The 17,382-nt window shown below is 46.5% G+C and overlaps 1 pseudogene; it reads left to right on the top strand.

Annotated features, from left to right (window-relative positions):
• The first annotated feature begins 15,400 nt into the window (after nucleotides 1-15,400).
• On the top strand, nucleotides 15,401-16,074 carry LOC102258125 (annotated as a pseudogene).
• The last annotated feature ends 1,308 nt before the right edge of the window (nucleotides 16,075-17,382 follow it).

Below are 17,382 nucleotides of genomic sequence, written 5' to 3'. Positions count from 1 at the left end.
ACTGATGCGGGGCAGCAGGGAGTAATGAGAAGATAAAGCATTGGAAGGCAGGAAGCTGGGTCCCAACCTCGCTCTGCCTCTAGCTCACTGTTTAACCTGGAGCATGTCCCTGCCCTGCTCTCTGGGCCTCAGCTTTTCCATCTGACCTGGGTGCTGTCTGGAGAGCCTCACAGCTCAGAGGAACGCAGGCCTTTCCTAAAAGGGACTTTGGTTAGAAGTTGGCCTTCAGGTCTCCAAGAGCTTTGCAGGCCTCAGGGAGTAATGCCTACACAGGCAGGAGGGAGGAGTGGTCCAAGGGAATGGAGGCTCAAGTCCACCCAGAAGACTAAAGACAGAAAAGAATGCTTAGGCAAGAGCCCTTCCCTGACAGTGACTGGCTTATAGCAGAGGATGCTGGGAGCTGGGGCTGCCTCTCAGCTTTGCCAGCAGTCACAGCTCAGCCTCCGTCAGCAGGGCCCCCACCCACCCAAGCAGAGGAACACAGCTTGATCCAGGGGTCATGGTTTTATTGGCATAAATGGGATCAGACTTCACCTAAAGTCCTGCAACCTGCTATTTTAAATAGTGATTATGAACATTATTCATTTGTATTATTATGAACATAGAGATCTACCTCACTCATTTTACAGGCTGAGTAGTATTCCATTAAGTGAATGCACATAGTTTATTTACATGAGCTGCTCTTATTAGACATCTGAAATATTTCCAAGTTCTTCCAAAGCTACAGTGGCAATCCTTATGCATACTTTTGTGTCCATTTTTGTTAGCATTTTCTAGAAGATGTGAATACCTTTTCCTTCACTTTTCTACTATAATAAACAATTAACACCTTTTTGCATATATCTCTGCATATGTGTAGCATTTTGAAGAATATATCCCTTGAAGTAGAATTGCTGAACCAAAGGGGATGCGTACTTTATAATTTACCATTAAATTGCCCTACTAAAGATCTTATGGATTTATATACTCTTACCAGTGAGAATATGAGCGAATCTGCTTCCCTCTTTATTTTTAAGCTTCTTTCAAACTTTTTAATTTTTGCCAATTTTTCAGGTGGAAAGGGGACTTAAAAAAAAAAAAAGAACTATGTTTCCCTGGTTATTGTTGAGGTTGAGTGTCTGTTTATATCTTTGTTGACATTTTTATTTCTTCTTCAGTAATTTGCCTGTTCAGAGCCTTTGCTGTGTTTTCCTGTGGTATTATTTGTGTTTTTCATGTTGATTTGGAGAAGCTCTTTATACAATTCATGCTTTATTAATGCTTTACCTGTTTATAGCCTCAAACATTTCCTGCTGGTCTGTCACTATGCTTTAACTTTGATTATCTCCACCCAATTTTCAAAACTTATTCAGATTTTCCTATTGATTTGTAAATCTTCAGGATATCTACCTTGGTCATGATCTTGCAGGTGTGTTTGTGTTTTCCATTTTGTTATGGACTTTCGTTGAGTCAGAGAAGATTTTATGTTTATTTAGACACTTATACCTTTGCATATCATAAGTCTTTAGAAAGGTTTTCCCCACTATGAGATGAGACATTCACTTTTTTACTGTCATAAACAGTTAGCACCTGATGTGATTCTTTAATCCACCTGAAATTATGAGATGAGACATTCACTTTTTTACTGTCATAAACAGCCCCTGGTGTGATTCTTTAATCCACCTGAAATGTATTGTGTTATGTGGCATGCCATAGGCATTTCACTCTTTGTTTCCAAAATAGTTGGTCAAATTTTCCAATATCTTTCATTAAACTAGTCATCCTTTCCTCTCTGGTTTGTAATCCCAACTTACTCATATATTTTTTATTTGGATTTAAAAGAGATAGAAATGATTATTATCAACAATCTTGACTTGATTTGCAGGGGTGAGATGAATTGTTATTTGTTTTGGATGGGAAGGGACAGGGATGTGGGATAAAATCAGGGGGAGGCGGTAAAGGCAGTCATGGAATTTGTTGTGAAAAAAGAAAGTCTGAGGAGGAAATGGCAAGAGAGAAAAGTACTGAGTCATAGAAGGAATGTGTTATCAGAAGAAATGATGGCCAGGGGGAAAGAATATTTGGGAGGGCCTTGAAAAGAACATGATGCAAACAGAACTGCGTTGGTTCTCCTGGGCCCCAGCGGAAGGGAACAGGACCACAGTCAGTCCCCTTGTCCTATAGCTTAAGTGGCTGTCACAAAGCCTAGCACAGAATGCTGTTAGGTCACAGTTTGTTAATTAATTAACACATATAAAGAAGTAGCGTTGTGGCCATACATGTTCATTATTAAAAGAGAGAGAGAATATAGAGAAGACTAGAGTGATGTTAGCTTCCCTCGATTGAGCATCTACTATGGTCCAGCACTTTATTAGCTGCTTAACATGTATTGTGTTTTATAAAGAAGAAAATTACACTTCTTGTCATCCCGCCACCTGAGATTAACCACCATTAACACTGCTGAATTCCTTCCAGTCTTATTCTTCTGATGTGTTATATGACAGTAGGTAACATTTTTGAGCCCTTACTTCCATGCCCAGAATTAATAAAATACTTTATTTAAATCTTTTTAAAATATATTTAAACCTTGTAAGAATCCTAATAGGTTGGCACTATTTAATTTGTATTAAAATTTTTGAAGTGGCATTGGTTAATAAAATTATATAGGTTTTGCCCTAGCTGGTTTGGCTCAGTGGATAGAGCATTGGCCTACAGACTGAAGGGTCCTGGGTTTGATTCCAGTCAAGGGCACATGCCCAGGTTGCGGGCTCAATCCCTGGTAGGGAGCATGCAGGAGGCAGCCGGTCAATGATTCTCTCTTATCATTGATGTTTCTATCTCTCTCTCCCTCTCCCTTCCTCTCTGAAATAACAAAAAATACTTTTTAAAAATTATATAGGTTTTAAGTGCACAATTATATGATACATCGTCTCTATATTGCATGTGTTTACCACCCAAAGTCAAATCTCCTTCTGTCACCACATATTTGACCCCCTTTGCCCTTTACCACCCCCTCTTCCCCTCTGGGAATCACCATGTTATTGTGTGAGGCACTACTGTTTTAATTTACGTATAAGGAAATTGGGACTAGAGAGGTTTTTAAAATGTACCTATTCTGTATATCTAGTTTTGTATATTAGTTTTTATCACTTATATCAGGAATGTTTTCCCACAAAATTAACTATTCCACAGGAGAGCTCACTTAAAAGCTTCATAATATTCCATCACACTGGGCATGTCATCATTTATTCAGCCATTTCAGTATTTCTGTTCAGTGGTTAGTGATTTTTTATAGAATAAGTACTGCTGTTAGGAACACCCTTGTACTTAAAACACTTTGTACATATTTAAGCACCAGATTTTTTTTTTAAATAACAGTGGAATTACCCTGTCAATTTGTATTCAGGGTCTTTCTACATATTATCAAATTGCCTTCCGGAAAGTTCTACCGTTTTACACAACACCAACAATAAATGACTTTGCCAACACCATTATTAATTTTAAATCCTAAACAATATAAATGGGTAAACAATTATAAATCATCATGTTAGTTCATTTTTATCATAAAGGAGAAACAAAACAGACTGGTTCTTCCAAAATATTTAATTCAGTTTCTCTCATATGCCAGGCACTCTTGTGGGGGCCAATGATGGGACAGTGAACAAGACAAACTTGCCCTAACCAGTTTAGCTCAGTGGATAGAGTGTCAGCTTGCAGACCAAAGGGTCCCGGGTTTGATTCCAATCAAGGGCACGTACCTCGGTTGCAGGCTCCTCCCTGGCCCAGGCCCTGGTCAGGACTGGTGCAGGAGGCAACCAATTGATGTGTTTCTCTCACATCGATATTTCTCTCTGTCTTTCCTTCTCTCTTCCACTCTAAAATCAATGGGAAAATATATCCTCAGGTGAGGATTAAAAAAAAGAAAAGACAAACCCGACCCCAGCCTTCCTGGGACTTGCAACCTAATATCAGGCCATTCCACACATCGTGAACGAACCCAGTTGTAACTTCTACAATGAGCACTTAGTGTTTATCAGCCCCTTTCAAAGTAAAGTACTAAGAACTCATTTAATCCTCACAACCACCTCCATTCTACAAATGTGAAAACTGAGTCACCAAAAGGTCAAGTAAATTGCCCAAGATCTTACAACCAGTAGGTAGCAAAAGCAAGATTCAAACCCCGGGCAATCCAGCTCACTGCCCTTAACCACAACCATGCTGCCCTTCCTCGGCTGGAGGACAGAAGTGCAGGGTGTGCTGAGACATGAAAAAAAAGGTGGAAAGAAGATAAAGGAAAATATAAATAGAATGGATTCAAATAAGAATCAGAAATGGAAGGAGTTCATTTGGGTCAGAGGTATTACCATGAGGTGCTAAGCTGTATCTTTCCTCTCCTTTTTTCATAGGAGCAGGTGAGCACGACATGGGGCAAAAATCAACAGATCATACATACACTGGACAATAAACCTGGAACAGTCTAAAAGCAGAGGAATGGAATGGTTTAAATTCTCCTGCTGTGAGGCAGCAGAACAGGGAAGGAGGGAGAGGCCTCTGCCTTTCTAGACCTCAAGGAAAGGGAAATATAAAGAAACAGCTTGATCCCAGCAGCATTCAACACGGAGCAAATGAGGAGGAGGAAATGGAATATTGTACTTTTCCTGGGTTTCTGGCCAAATGATCTCCCAGCTTGGCCTGACGCAACCGCCTCCCACAGGCTGACCTGCACTTTTTCAGACCCAGGAGCGACATTCCTGTGGGCTGCAGCGCCATCTAGCAGATGTGACGGAGAAATGGCACCAGAACCACTGGGGCCACCCTGGAGTCCTTCTAGACAAGCACCCAGCCTGCTAAGTGCTGAGGTCACCATGCACAGACAAGTCCCTGTCCTCGAGATGTTCACCGTCCCTGTGGGGAGAAATCACAGGTGCTAGAGGAGATTTATGCAGGCGTTTGGGGAGCAGGGAGGAGCGAGGCTACACAGAGGAAGCAATATTCAAGTCGGGTCTCAAAAGATGAGTCATTACTTGTCAAGCAGTAAAAGCTGGGAGAAACTTTTGGGAAATGGGACTGAAAGCTCAAAGGCCCAGAGTTGGGAAAGGGTTTTGTGCATTCAGGGAAGGTTGAAACATTCAAACTGAAAGCCAATAGCAACCTCACAGACCAGCTACTTTAACTGCTTTGTTTTCAGGCAAGGAGGGGACCTCGAGCAGTCACACCACAAGCTGGGAGTGTCCATCCTGGAACCCATGTCTCCTGACTCTTGGCCCAGTGTTCCTTCCATTGAGCACAGGAGGACAAGGCCTACAGCCAGCTCCCTGGAGAAGGTCACTGCCGCTGGGAGGGCCCGATGCTAGGCTGTGCGCATAGAAGTTAGACCTGGGACTCGACAAGATGTGCTGGGTTCAAAACCCACCTCTAGCAGTAGCTCTGTGCCTTTTTCCAAGTCATTATGCTTTGTAAGTCTCAGTTTCTTATCTGTCAGGTGGGAATCATAACTGTCCTTACCTCATATGGTTGTTGTGAGATGGCAAAGAGTTAATCCATGTGAAATTAATCCGGTTTGGCACAACGCCGGGCATATGCTAAGTGCTCAATAATAAGATGTTAAAGACTATGATTTTAATCATAAAGTGATAAAAATGGTCACTTTTATTATCATATTATTAGTATTTCTTACTCAAAATTATTTATTATTATTAATTGATTGATTATTTATGATTTCCTAGTCTCACTGTTTCTTAATGGAGAACTCTCAAAATTATTTATTATTATTAATTGATTGATTATTTATGATTTCCTAGTCTGACTGTTTCTTAAGTATGGAGAACTTACTGAAGCCACTGGGGCTAGTCTGTCTGGTAAGAACAAACACAAAAGCCACAGTCCTGTTTCAGACGTGCAGGAACAGAAGGAATGGGGGTGGTCAGAAGGCCCCAGGCGGCCGCGCCAGGCACAGTGGCTGAGAGCTGCAGGGTGGCAGGGTTTCCTCCATATAAAGCACTCGCCTCCCAAGGCAGCCTTGGGAGGAAGGGAGCTGTTTGTTAGTGGAAATGTCCGCCCCGAGACCAGATGACTGTTTGTCAGGGCTGTGCCTTACCTTGGTGAGGCAGGAAGTCATCTCGTCCATTTCACTATCTGAGGCCTTAAACCACCTAATTGAGCTCTGCTTTCCAGGGGAATATGATTTGGTCGGTCATCTGGGAAGCTAACTGTCTGTTTACAGATTTCAAAGTCATGAGCAATGCTCAAAGAAGTCAGGACCCAACATGCATAACCTTGTTTTTCAGAGTCACTCATTCGATTTTAGCTGGAAATGTGAGGAAGAGGCTGAGATGACTGTGCCAGACTGGAGACAAGGCTGGGCCAGAGGGACAGAAGGCAGCTCAGCCTTCCTCCCCAAGTGCCGCCTGGAGAACGCATCTTCGTTTTGAGAAGAAGGGAAGGGCTTTGCGATCCTGACAGCCACGAAGGGCATAGGGATATCACCCTAAAACCATTAAATAACAGAACGCATTGAACACTCACTACTCTAACATTTATTTAGAGCAGTGGTTCTCAACCTTCCTAATGCCACGACCCTTTAATACAGTTCCTCATGTTGTGGTGACCCCCAACCATAAAATTATTTTCATTGCTACTTCATAACTGTAATTTTGCTACTGTTATGAATCATAATATAAATATCTGATATGCAGGATGTATTTTCATTGTTACAAATTGAACATAATTAAAGCATAGTGATTAATCACAAAACAATATGTAATTATATATGTGTTTTCCAATGGTCTTAGGTGACCCCTGTGAAAGGGTCGTTCCACCCCCAAAGCGGTCGTGACCCACAGGTTGAAAACCGCTGATTTAGAGTCTGTCATATGCAAAGCAATTGGAATATTAGTAAATTCAAACACCAGAGTCTAGATGAGGCGAGGAGTATAGTCTAGGAAGGTAAGGAGACGTGGGCAGAGAATACTGCAGCCCAACGCCCGGTTGTCAGGAGACAGGCAGGAAGGGCAGCCTGGCTCTCACAGCAGGAGGCAGCGTGGGAGGAAGGTGTTGAGAAAGTGACAGTTGAGATGGGCCTTAGTAACACACAAGATCTGGACCCAAAATGATAGGAGGAAAGAGCTTCTCGGGGGAAACAGCAGTGTGGGCAGAAGTGTGAGGGCCTGAAAGTATGAGCTGGGGCCAGGGGGCAGAGCCCCACCATGCCCTGACCGACTGGAGCATAGGGAGTGCGAAGGAGTGGTGTGGGATATATGGCCAGAGAAGTAATCATGCAGCAATTCCACTCCCAGGGGTGCACCCAAGAGAGTGGAAAACATGCCTCCACACCAAAGCCTGAACACCAACGCTCATAGCTGCGTTACTCATGAGAGCTCAAAGTGGAAACGCCCCACATGTCCCTCAGCTGATGAATAGATAAATAAGATGTGGTCTATCTATAAATGGAATGTCACTTAGCATCTATAATAATAAAAGCATAATTGCTAATTAGACCAGATGTCCCTCCGGACGACCTTCTGGACGAAGCCGGAGCTGCGAGGGAAGCCCAAGTCCCGAGAGCCAGAGGGAAGCCGGTGCCGGCAACTGGAGGAAGGAAGGTCTACTCTTGCACGAATTTCATGCATCAGGCCTCTAGTTTGACAACAAAAAGGAATGAAGTACATGCTACAACATGGGTTAACCTTAGAAACATACTAAATGAAAGAAGCCAGACACAAAATCTGCATATGATATGATTCCATTTATATGAAAGGCCTAGAATAGGCAAGTATATAGAAGCAGGGGGAGAGGGGGGAATTAGGAGTGATGGCTGAAGGGTATGGGCTATCTTTGAGGGAGAATGTTTTCATTCTAAAAGTGATTATGGTGATGATGACACAACTCCATTAATATACTAAAAGCCATTGAATTGTACACTTTAAATGAGTGAATGGTGAGGTGTGTGAACTGCATCTCAGTAAATCTATAACTTAAAAAATGGCCCTTTCCCAGAGCCAGTGTGAGGAGCAGTGGGATAGACCACAGAGAACGCCTGGTCTGGCAGCTCCGGTGCAGGAGGGGACATCAAGGCCCAGAAAATAGAAGGATTTGTCCAGGGCCCCTCAGTAGGTCAACAACAGAGCTGGGTGGAGGACGCTAGGCTCTGCCTACAGGCTCAGGGTCCCTCCCTCGCACGGTGCTATTCCCATTGCTTTTACACTCCTGGAAAAGGGTCCCTCAAGGAGACTTCACAGCCACACTGCTGAGAGTCTACCTGGACACACGGGGGAAGAGACATGGAATCAGAAAACTTGTTTTCAGATCTCGGGTTGGAAGAAAGGCCACAGTGAGGGCTGCCTCCCCTTTGTAGGATTCCCTCCCCTTTGTAGGTCACCCAGCAACATCTGAACATCCTGATGACAGGGAACGTGGCACCTCCTGAATGTCCTCTTCCGTCTTTGAGCAGCTGTGTAGTAACCAATCCTATCTCCCTTCAGCTTTGTCTTTATGAAAGGAGACCTCAGGATCATACTTCAGCCAGACCTCTGGGAGGCCTTAAAAGGAACCGCAATTGTGTTTGCATCTTTCCCTCTGACACCTTCACCCCTATCTTCTGCCCCATGAATGATGGCATTTTTGAACATTAAACTTCAGGCTTTCTGGCTCTTCCCACTCTTCGAGAGTTCCTCTACTCTCAGCTCACTCCAGGACTCTCTGGCCAGACTCGCCCCTCGCCACTCGGTGAACTTGAGTGGCAATTCCGAGTGTCTCTGGACATTTCAATTGGATGTCCCCCTATCACTGCAGCCGTTGGGAACTGACTCATCATGCGTTTACCAAAAGCAGCACCCTCCCCAGACTTCCCTGCCTCTTACTGGACCAAATGTAGCAGAAAAATATTTTGATAAGTTAACAAGCACATTTTCATTCTCTTTTCTTTTTTCAATGCACAGCCTTTCTCCCATTAAAACAAAATCAGGAGGCTAAGACATTCAGGACTTACTGCCTTCGAGCGAAGCTGGCATGGTCGGAATGTAACAGGAAAGCAAAGAATCAAAATTCTTGGCTTTTGAAGTGGGCTTTTGAAATTCACAGCAAAAAGAGTTTTGAGAGCCAAGATTTTGGTTTGGGAGAGCCAGGCTTTTGCAGATAGAACAGGGCTGTGAGCTCTAGAAGCTCAGTTGGGGGCCATGAAAAGCAGAGTCTAAGGAATCAGGGCTTTAATTCCAGCCATTCCACTAAACACATCCTTACCACGTAGCCCAGCCACTCCCACATCTTCACTCCCTGCCACCTGCCTCGCTCCCCACGGAGCCCTCCCCACTCCAGGCCTGGGACATCATAGCAAAGCCTTACCTGAGCACAGCCTCCTCCTATCTCATTCTCCCCCACCCCCACCTGTCCATCTTACACAGCCCACCAGTCATCTTTCTGAAATCCTACCTCAGACCCCTCCAATGTCTCCTCTTGGCCCTCTAGAAATAATTATAACAACTCAATAAATACTTATTTGCTGGATGTCAGGCATTGTGCTAGATTGGAGTCAGCCAACTAAAGATCCCTGGGCCAAATCAGGCCCACTGCTTGTCTTTGTAAATAAAGTTTTATTGGCATACACACCCACTCACCCATTTGCACATTGTCTGTGGCAGCTTCTGGGCTAGAAGGCAAGTAGTTGTGAAAGAGGCAGTACAGCCCCAAAAGCCTCAAATATTTACTACCGAGCCCTTAACAGAAAAGAAGAAAAAACAAAAACTTTAATGACCCATGAGCTAGATGCTGCAAATACCACGGTGAGCAAAACAGAGAGACTAAGGCCTCCCTCCTCCCTCCCTTGCCCACCACTTCCGCCCTTTCTCCCGCCACTCTCTGTCCATGAGCCCTGTGAGAGCACACAGATTCCTAGGTGTTTGGAATTCATCTATCGGTAAAAATAATTTCTTTAATGACAGAGGATTGTCATAGGGTTGTCAGGTACATTTAAAAACCCACCTACTATCTAATATCACTTTCATTTTATATGGGGGGGGGGACATTTTATGCTTCAAAAGGATATCTCTAAAAATAAATAAATAAATCCTCAAGCTACATTAACTTTATGAAATTCATTCTATTGGCCTGACTTTCCCCCATTTTGCTGTGAATGATGAACATTCTTCACAAATCATCACAGACTTGTGGTCAGACAAGTAGGAACTGTTAAGTTGGTCAAGGCAGACTGGTTTACTTTGAATTACCCGAATCTGTTATGAATCTTCCCATGCAACTTTGCATCCGGAAGGCGCCTCCCCCTTCTCTCCTGCTCACCGTTCGAAGCCCAGCTCAAAAGGAGCAGGGATGTAGGGTTCCCTCCGGCAATAACCCCGGGTCCAGCTGCTCAGACCAGCACCCAGGCTGCCGGCCGCTTGGTGAGTGACAAGGCTGTGAGTATCTGTCAGCCACAGAGCACGGGGACAGCAGTGCCAGGAGGGCTGCCTAGAGTGTGGCCCTTCCCCTGGCAGCACCCTTTGACAGGCATGCTGACAGCTCCATGGCCCAGGTTCACAGCCAAATGCCAGAGAGCTGAGCACCAGCTTCCTGACTAGTCCCTCACATGACCGGGATGCCATGCGGGCCCGGAGGCGCAGCCAGCCCAATCAGCAGGTGGTGGCAGAGCTCCAGGACACTGGATACTCAGTGCTCACATGAAGCTTCTGGAACCCACTTAAAATCTATTATAGCTCTGCCATGAAGATAACCCCATGAGGCCTGGTGCCATGCCCACTGTTCCGCATTCAGGGACAAGCATTCTCCAGAAGGCCCACTGGACGAGCCTTGGAGTGTGCGTACGTCTGTGTGTATGTGTGTGTGTGTGTGACCACTCATGAAAATCCCCACCGTGGCTGAGATGAACATGAAGCAGCCCATCATTTTTGCAAGCAGGGGAGGGCCAGCATTTTGGCGGCCGCCCTCCACTGTAGAGGTTAGAGGTTTCATTGTCCTTCTGAGCCGAGTTGTTCCCATTCTCAGTCATTCCCATTTAGTCTGTTTGTGAGGCCCAGGGTGACGGCAGGTTAAAATTCCAGGGGAAATTAGAGACCCTGAGGCCAAACTGGAAAGAAATTTTGAGATCGCCTGGACCCAACACTTCACGCTACCAAGAGGGAAACTGAGGCCCAGACAAGAAGAAAATTAATTGGTCAAGACCCACGGGTAGATCTGGAACAAGAAATAAGACCACTTTTGGTCAGTCCAAACCTCTTCAATGACACACTGAAATGTCCAGATTATCATTCTCCGTAATCCAGAATGAAGGTCGTTTTCCTTCTAGAAAATGGGAGAATAGGTACCAGCTCAGACACAGGATGTGGTGAGGAAGGGGAGGCTGTGGGGAAGGGGTAGCATGTTCAAGGCAGCAGATAGTTAGGCATCATACACTTAACCTTCATAGTACCATTTCCATTAAAGGCTGAAGGAACAGGGTCCTCACATTTGAAGAAAAGACACCACAAAATTTGTTCTCTTAACTAACACCTTCATATCCAGACCCAGTGGGGAAGCCGAGGTCCCAGGAAGGGGCAGGAACCAAGTGAAGGTCGCACACAGCCAGGTGGAGGGCGGGATCGGGGGCTTGGACTCAAACAGCCCAGCCCAGCTCTATCCTTGGCCGAGGGTCAGACCATCAGCAATCTGTCCGGAGGCTACCTGCCAATCTTGAACTCGGGGCTTCATCTCAGCTTTCTTACCAGAGTCAGCTGTTCTTTTAGGCCAGTTGGTGCCAGGTTGATATTGTATTTCTCTCCTTGGCCCCAGAGCCAGGGACACTCTCGGAGCCCAAGGTGTGATGTGATGTCTATGTAGTGACCCAGGGAACAGCTAGCTCCGGGCTGGCAGGCTGAAGCTCTGAGTCAGGCCTGGCTAGCTCCGTGAGGATCACCTGCCCGGCAGGAGGGCTAGGGTTTACTGCCCTCCAGCCATGTGTCCCGGCAGAACAGGCCAAACTCTCCAGTAACCCAGGCAGCACCCCTCTGCTGGGGTGTCTTCAGGGCATGTAGAGGGAAGGCTCCGGTCGCATCTCCTGCTTTCATGCAAAGGGAATGCACAATCTTGGCCTCAGAACCCCCAGTCCCAGACTCGTCTCCAGCACACCCTTCTGTGGGGCCTGTCTAGGAAACCAGCAGGCCAGCTCAGCAAAGGGTGGAGTGGAGGGATAGGCCTTCTCCAAAGAAAGAGCCACAGGCATCAGAAAGTAACACCCTGCCCATGGCCCAGATCCCCCAATTTCTGTGGGCTGAAAGACCTCAGAGGTCTAGCCCAAGTCCTCTATGGTACAGGAAAGAAAACAGAGGCCCAGAGAGGCAAAGGAGCTTGCCCGGGGTCACACAGCACTTAGAGCCAGGCTGAAATCTGGTCCTGCCGTCCAGTCATTCTCAGCCCACAGGTGCTTGCAGGGCGCAGCGGTGACAGACCTCACTCAGGCCCCCAAAACACCACGAGGGAAACCTCTCTAGGAGCCACCAGTGCCCTTGCAGCACCAAGTGCAGTTACAGTCATTGCCTTTTACAGCCTCAGGCATCGCACAAAGCACATAGATACACTGCCTTTTTTCATATGTTCAGCATTCCTGTAAGTGCAATTATTGCCATTTACATGAAAATTGACCCAAAGGCCCCCACTGGGCCCTCTCTAGCCATCCCTTGTCTCTGTGTCCCCTCACTGTCGAGGCCAGGCCACTGAGCCACGCCGGCCGGGCATATATACATTCTTATCACTGCCATCTCCAGAGAACCCCTGAGACAGGAGGGAAGGACCGCAGACTTCCAGGAGCACAATATGGACTCTCTGATAAACACCATGTGAAATCCCTCTCCAGCCACTGAAGGGGGATGGCCAGCACTCCCCGCAGGTGGCTCACCCTGCAACCAGCACAGGGCCCGGTGGGCGCCCCTGAGCCGGAGCCTTCTGGAGAGCGCATTCTGGGAAGAAGCTCGGCCCACAGTAACCCCGGCTCCTCTATTTTTGTTCCATCACACAGGCCAGAGTTCTGTTTCCTGCTCCTCCCCTCCCCTACCCTCCCCCTCCTCCTCCTCTTCCTGCTCTCCACCCACAGTCAGCTGCCTGTCCATCTGAGGAAGCCGCAATTAGAGGCTCTGCAAGCCTTCCTCCTGCCAGCCCGGTGATGCCCTGTCATGGCTGTGGCCTCGCTGTCACTCAGACCCGGCCAGGAGCATATCTGGAGAAGGTGGCCCACAGCGGCAGGGCTGGGCTTCCGGTTCCTGGAAAAGCCATGGCGGAGCTTGAGGGCGCTGGAGCCAGGGACCCTGAGGAAGGGGAACACGTCACTGTTGCCATGTCCCTGGAAGGACGTCCGAGTGTCAGGAGCAGAGAGAGCAGGGTCACTCTGCCAGGCTCCATGGGACAGAGTGGGAGGGTAGTCACAAGGGGAACATTTTGTTCAAAATAAGAACAATCTCCTTCTCTCCCAAGGTGGCCAGGGTACTTCTGATCAAAGGGCACGCACATAATACTTTGAGTCAGGGAAGTCCAGACTGGAGCCCCTCCTGCCTGTGCCCCAGGGAGCAAGGTCCTCAGTAGTCATCTTCTCCAAAATGGATCTGGTAGGTGTATAGACTCGCTTGGAACTCCTTGAAACACATCGAAAGACAACCTGGAAATTCCCCAAGAGGAGAGAAGCTCAGGATCACATGTGCCCGTCTCAGCCTCCCACACACAGAGGCTGCGATGCCAGCCAGGGCAGCCACAAAGAGCAGAGCCTACCAGGGCAGTGGGCACTGAGAAAGCAGCCCTGGTCAGGAGCCAGGCCTTCCTGGGATCAAGCCCCAGCTCTGCTTCTTACCATCTTGACCTCTAGCAAGACATTAGGCCTCTCTGAGCGAGTCTCAGGTTTTTTACCTGTAAAATGGAGCTGTAAACCCGGCCCTACCTCCGTCATAGGGCTGTATAAGGATCAAGTGAGAGAGAAGAGCAAAACCTTGGAGGCTATAGTTTACATATACTCAAAGCAATGATGTGTTGAGAATTTCTGGCTATAATTATTTTTATCCGAGGAAGAAGATGGGTGACACACAATCACGTTCAATAATTAATGTCCATGTAACAAACTTTCCCCGGGTACCTATTGTGCCGGGTTCTGGAATTGCAAACATAAATAAGACAAAATCCTGTGTCCTCCAAGAGAAGCCAACTGGGAAGACAGACTGTAAATTCTTCACTGCAGCAGAACGCAGTACACAGAGTGGACACAAGTTACAGTGAAAGCACAGAGGAGAGGAACTCCGCCGGCGCTGGGGGAGGCAGGCATGAGGGCAGCGGAGGAGGGAGCATTAGAACAGAGTCTTAAAAACCGAGGACGAACATGTATGCATCCAATAAGAGGCCACCAAGATATATGAAGCAAAAATTGACAGACTGAAGAGAGAAATAGACAGTTGCATAGTAATAGCTGGAAACATCAACACCCCACTCTCAATAATGAATGAAACAGCCAGACAGCAGATCAGTAAAGAAGTAAAGGAGTTGAGCAGCACAATAAACCAACTGGAGTTAACATGGCACAGACATAATACAGAACACTCCACCCAACAGCAACAGCATATACATTCTCTTTTTTAAAATATATTTTTATTGATTTCAGAGAGGAAGTGAGAGGAAGAGAGAGAGAAACATCAATGATGAGAGAGAATCATTGATTGGCTGCCTCCTGCACGCCCCCTACTGGGGATCGAGCCTGCAACCTGGGCATGTGCCCTGACCAGGAATTGAACCATGACCTCCTGGTTCATAGGTCGATGTTCAACCACTGAGCCACGCCGGCCGGGCACATATACATTCTTATCAATTACACATGGGACATTCTCCAGGACAGACCACATGTTAGGCCACAGATGAAGTCACAATAGCCAAAACATGGAATCAACCTAAGCAACCATGGACAGGTGAAAGAACAAACAAAATGTGGTATATGTACAATGGAATACCATGCAGCCCTTAAAGGGAAGGAAGTTCTGACACATGCTACAACATGGATGAAAAGCCAGTCACAAAAGGACCAATATTGTCTGATGCCACCCCTAGACACATCCAGAGAAGTCAGATTCATAGAGACAGAAAGTAGAATGGTGGCTGCCAGGTACTATGCGGGGAGAGGGGGATGGGCAGTTAGTGTGCAATGGGTTTGGATTCAGTTAGGGATAATGAAAAAGTTCTGGAGATGGATGGTGGTGATGGTAGCACAATGATGTGAATGTACTTAATGTCACTGAACTGCACACTAAAAAAATGGTTAAAATGTTTGATTTTATGTTATGTGTATTTTACCACAATTTTTAAAAATAAATAGTTTTGAGGGCGGGAATTGGCGGTGTCGGTGGCAATCGTGGACACATTGAGCCGGTCACTAGTGGACGGGGTTGATGAAGAGTCATGAGGGGGCGACAGGTTAAGGTTCTGAAAGGGAGGCCCCAGTGGCGGGACTTGATCTGGGAAGAACCTTTTGCTGGTTCTCAACTTTTCCTGGAAAAATGAACCATTCCCACCATATGGGGATGAACTCTGTGGACCACACCAGTACCATGCCACCTTCTCACCATCACACGGCCACTTCAGCCTCCCACCTCCACGGAGGGGGGGATGGTAACTTGATGATGATGCATATGACCTTCTACTGTGGCTTTAAGAGTGTGGAACTATTGTTTTCTGGCGTGGTGATCAATACAGCTGGAGAAATGGCTGGAGGGTTAGTGGGAGTGTTTTTACTAGCAATGTTCTATGAAGGACTCGAGAGAGCCTGCTATGCAAGTCACAAGTCAGCATTCGCTACAATTCCATTCCTGTTCCAGGACCAAATGGGACCATTCTTATGGAGACACACAGAACTGTTGGGCAGCAGATGCTGAGCTTCCCTCCCCTCCTGCAAACAGTGCTGCATCTCACTCAGGTGGTCATCAGCTTCCTCATGCTCCTCTTCATGACCTACAGTGGGAACCCCTGCGTTGCTGTAGCAGCAGGGGCCGGCACAGGAGACTTTCTCCTCAGCTGGAAGAAGGCAGGGGTAGTGGACATCACAGAGCATTGCCATTAACGTCAAACTCCAGGGTGTGGCCTTATCGATTGCAGTGGGAAGCAGTTCAAGACGAAGACATTATTCCTACTTGAATCTTCCCTCCTTGCTCCTTAACTCCTTACACATACCTTCTCAATAGAGGTTTAGCTTACAGTCTCTGAGCTAACGTAGTAACCCCTGACTGTTCTTCCTACGCTGAGATTCCCATTTCTCTTGAGGTGAAACCACCCATGAGATGTCTTCTCCTCCACCATCATCTTAGATCTAAGATATATGTTCTTATCTAATCCAGGTAGCTGTCTCTTCAGTGACTTAATCACCTGCTTTCTTTTTTAATTTTCTGTTTTTGTTTTTTTAACAGACAGTCTGAATTTGGTGGGGTTTTCCTAGGTTAGTGGTGGAAAAGGATTGACTTTAGCTAGGATTCATGGCAGCTGAGGGAAATTCTTGCCCAACTAAACCCAGAACCCAAACTTAACACTAAAAAATAAGTTCTAGTCTCCGGACTCCACGAGTGGGGAGTACGTTGTGCCTTTCCCTGGGTGTGATGTGTTGCACCAAAACCTGAGTAGTGCACAGAGGGTGGTTTGAGACTATGAGTCTAGAGCTTACAGAAGTGTGCGTTTTGGGGGTGGCTGACTCATCTATGGTGTTCTCACTTAACATTTTGATTAGAATGAACTTGCCAATAAAAAAAAAAAGATAGGACAATCAAGTTGAGAAAATAGACATAAGTATTTTAAAATAAAACCATTGACATTTTAAAAAATAATTAAAAAAATAAATAGGTTTTTTTTAAATTAAAGAATGAGGAGGGAGTATTCCAAGTAGTCCAGGTGGGGGAGAAAAGTCCAGAATAAAAAATTGGTTGTGCAAAAGCACAGAGGTACAAAAGCAACTGAATTGGCAAGGTGCCCCCAACATGTAAGACACACAGAGGCATGGGGGGGAGAGTGGGCGGAGGGGGGCTTACAAGGTCCCCAAATGTCCTGCTAAGGAGTGTGCAACCCACTCTGTGGGCTCTAGGGAATGACAGGATCGCAGTGTAGCTTAGAACAATGAAACTAGGAGGAGTCTGGGCAGGACGGACAGACAGGCGGGGGAGATGTGTAAAGAGCAACACCTGATCCAGACAGATGTTAAAAGGGAAACTACTTTCCAGACCACCCCAGGGCTGCGGTGAGAGTGACTCAAGCCATTTGCCTCACGGGGCCACCAGCTGAAGGCGGGTGGGATTCCCCTGAAAATGAAACCAGGACCTGATGCGTTGGTGGGGACCCTGAGCAAGAAGCAGCTCTGCCGTGTGGTCCTCCCTGCACCGCGCTGCCTGTTGGGAGGACACTGAGCCATGATGAAGG

This window comes from Myotis brandtii, unplaced genomic scaffold (assembly GCF_000412655.1).
Source record: "Myotis brandtii unplaced genomic scaffold, ASM41265v1 scaffold320, whole genome shotgun sequence".
Taxonomy (NCBI): domain Eukaryota; kingdom Metazoa; phylum Chordata; class Mammalia; order Chiroptera; family Vespertilionidae; genus Myotis; species Myotis brandtii.
The sequence above is the reverse complement of the archived record's forward strand: the minus strand, read 5'-3'. Positions and strand labels throughout refer to the sequence as shown.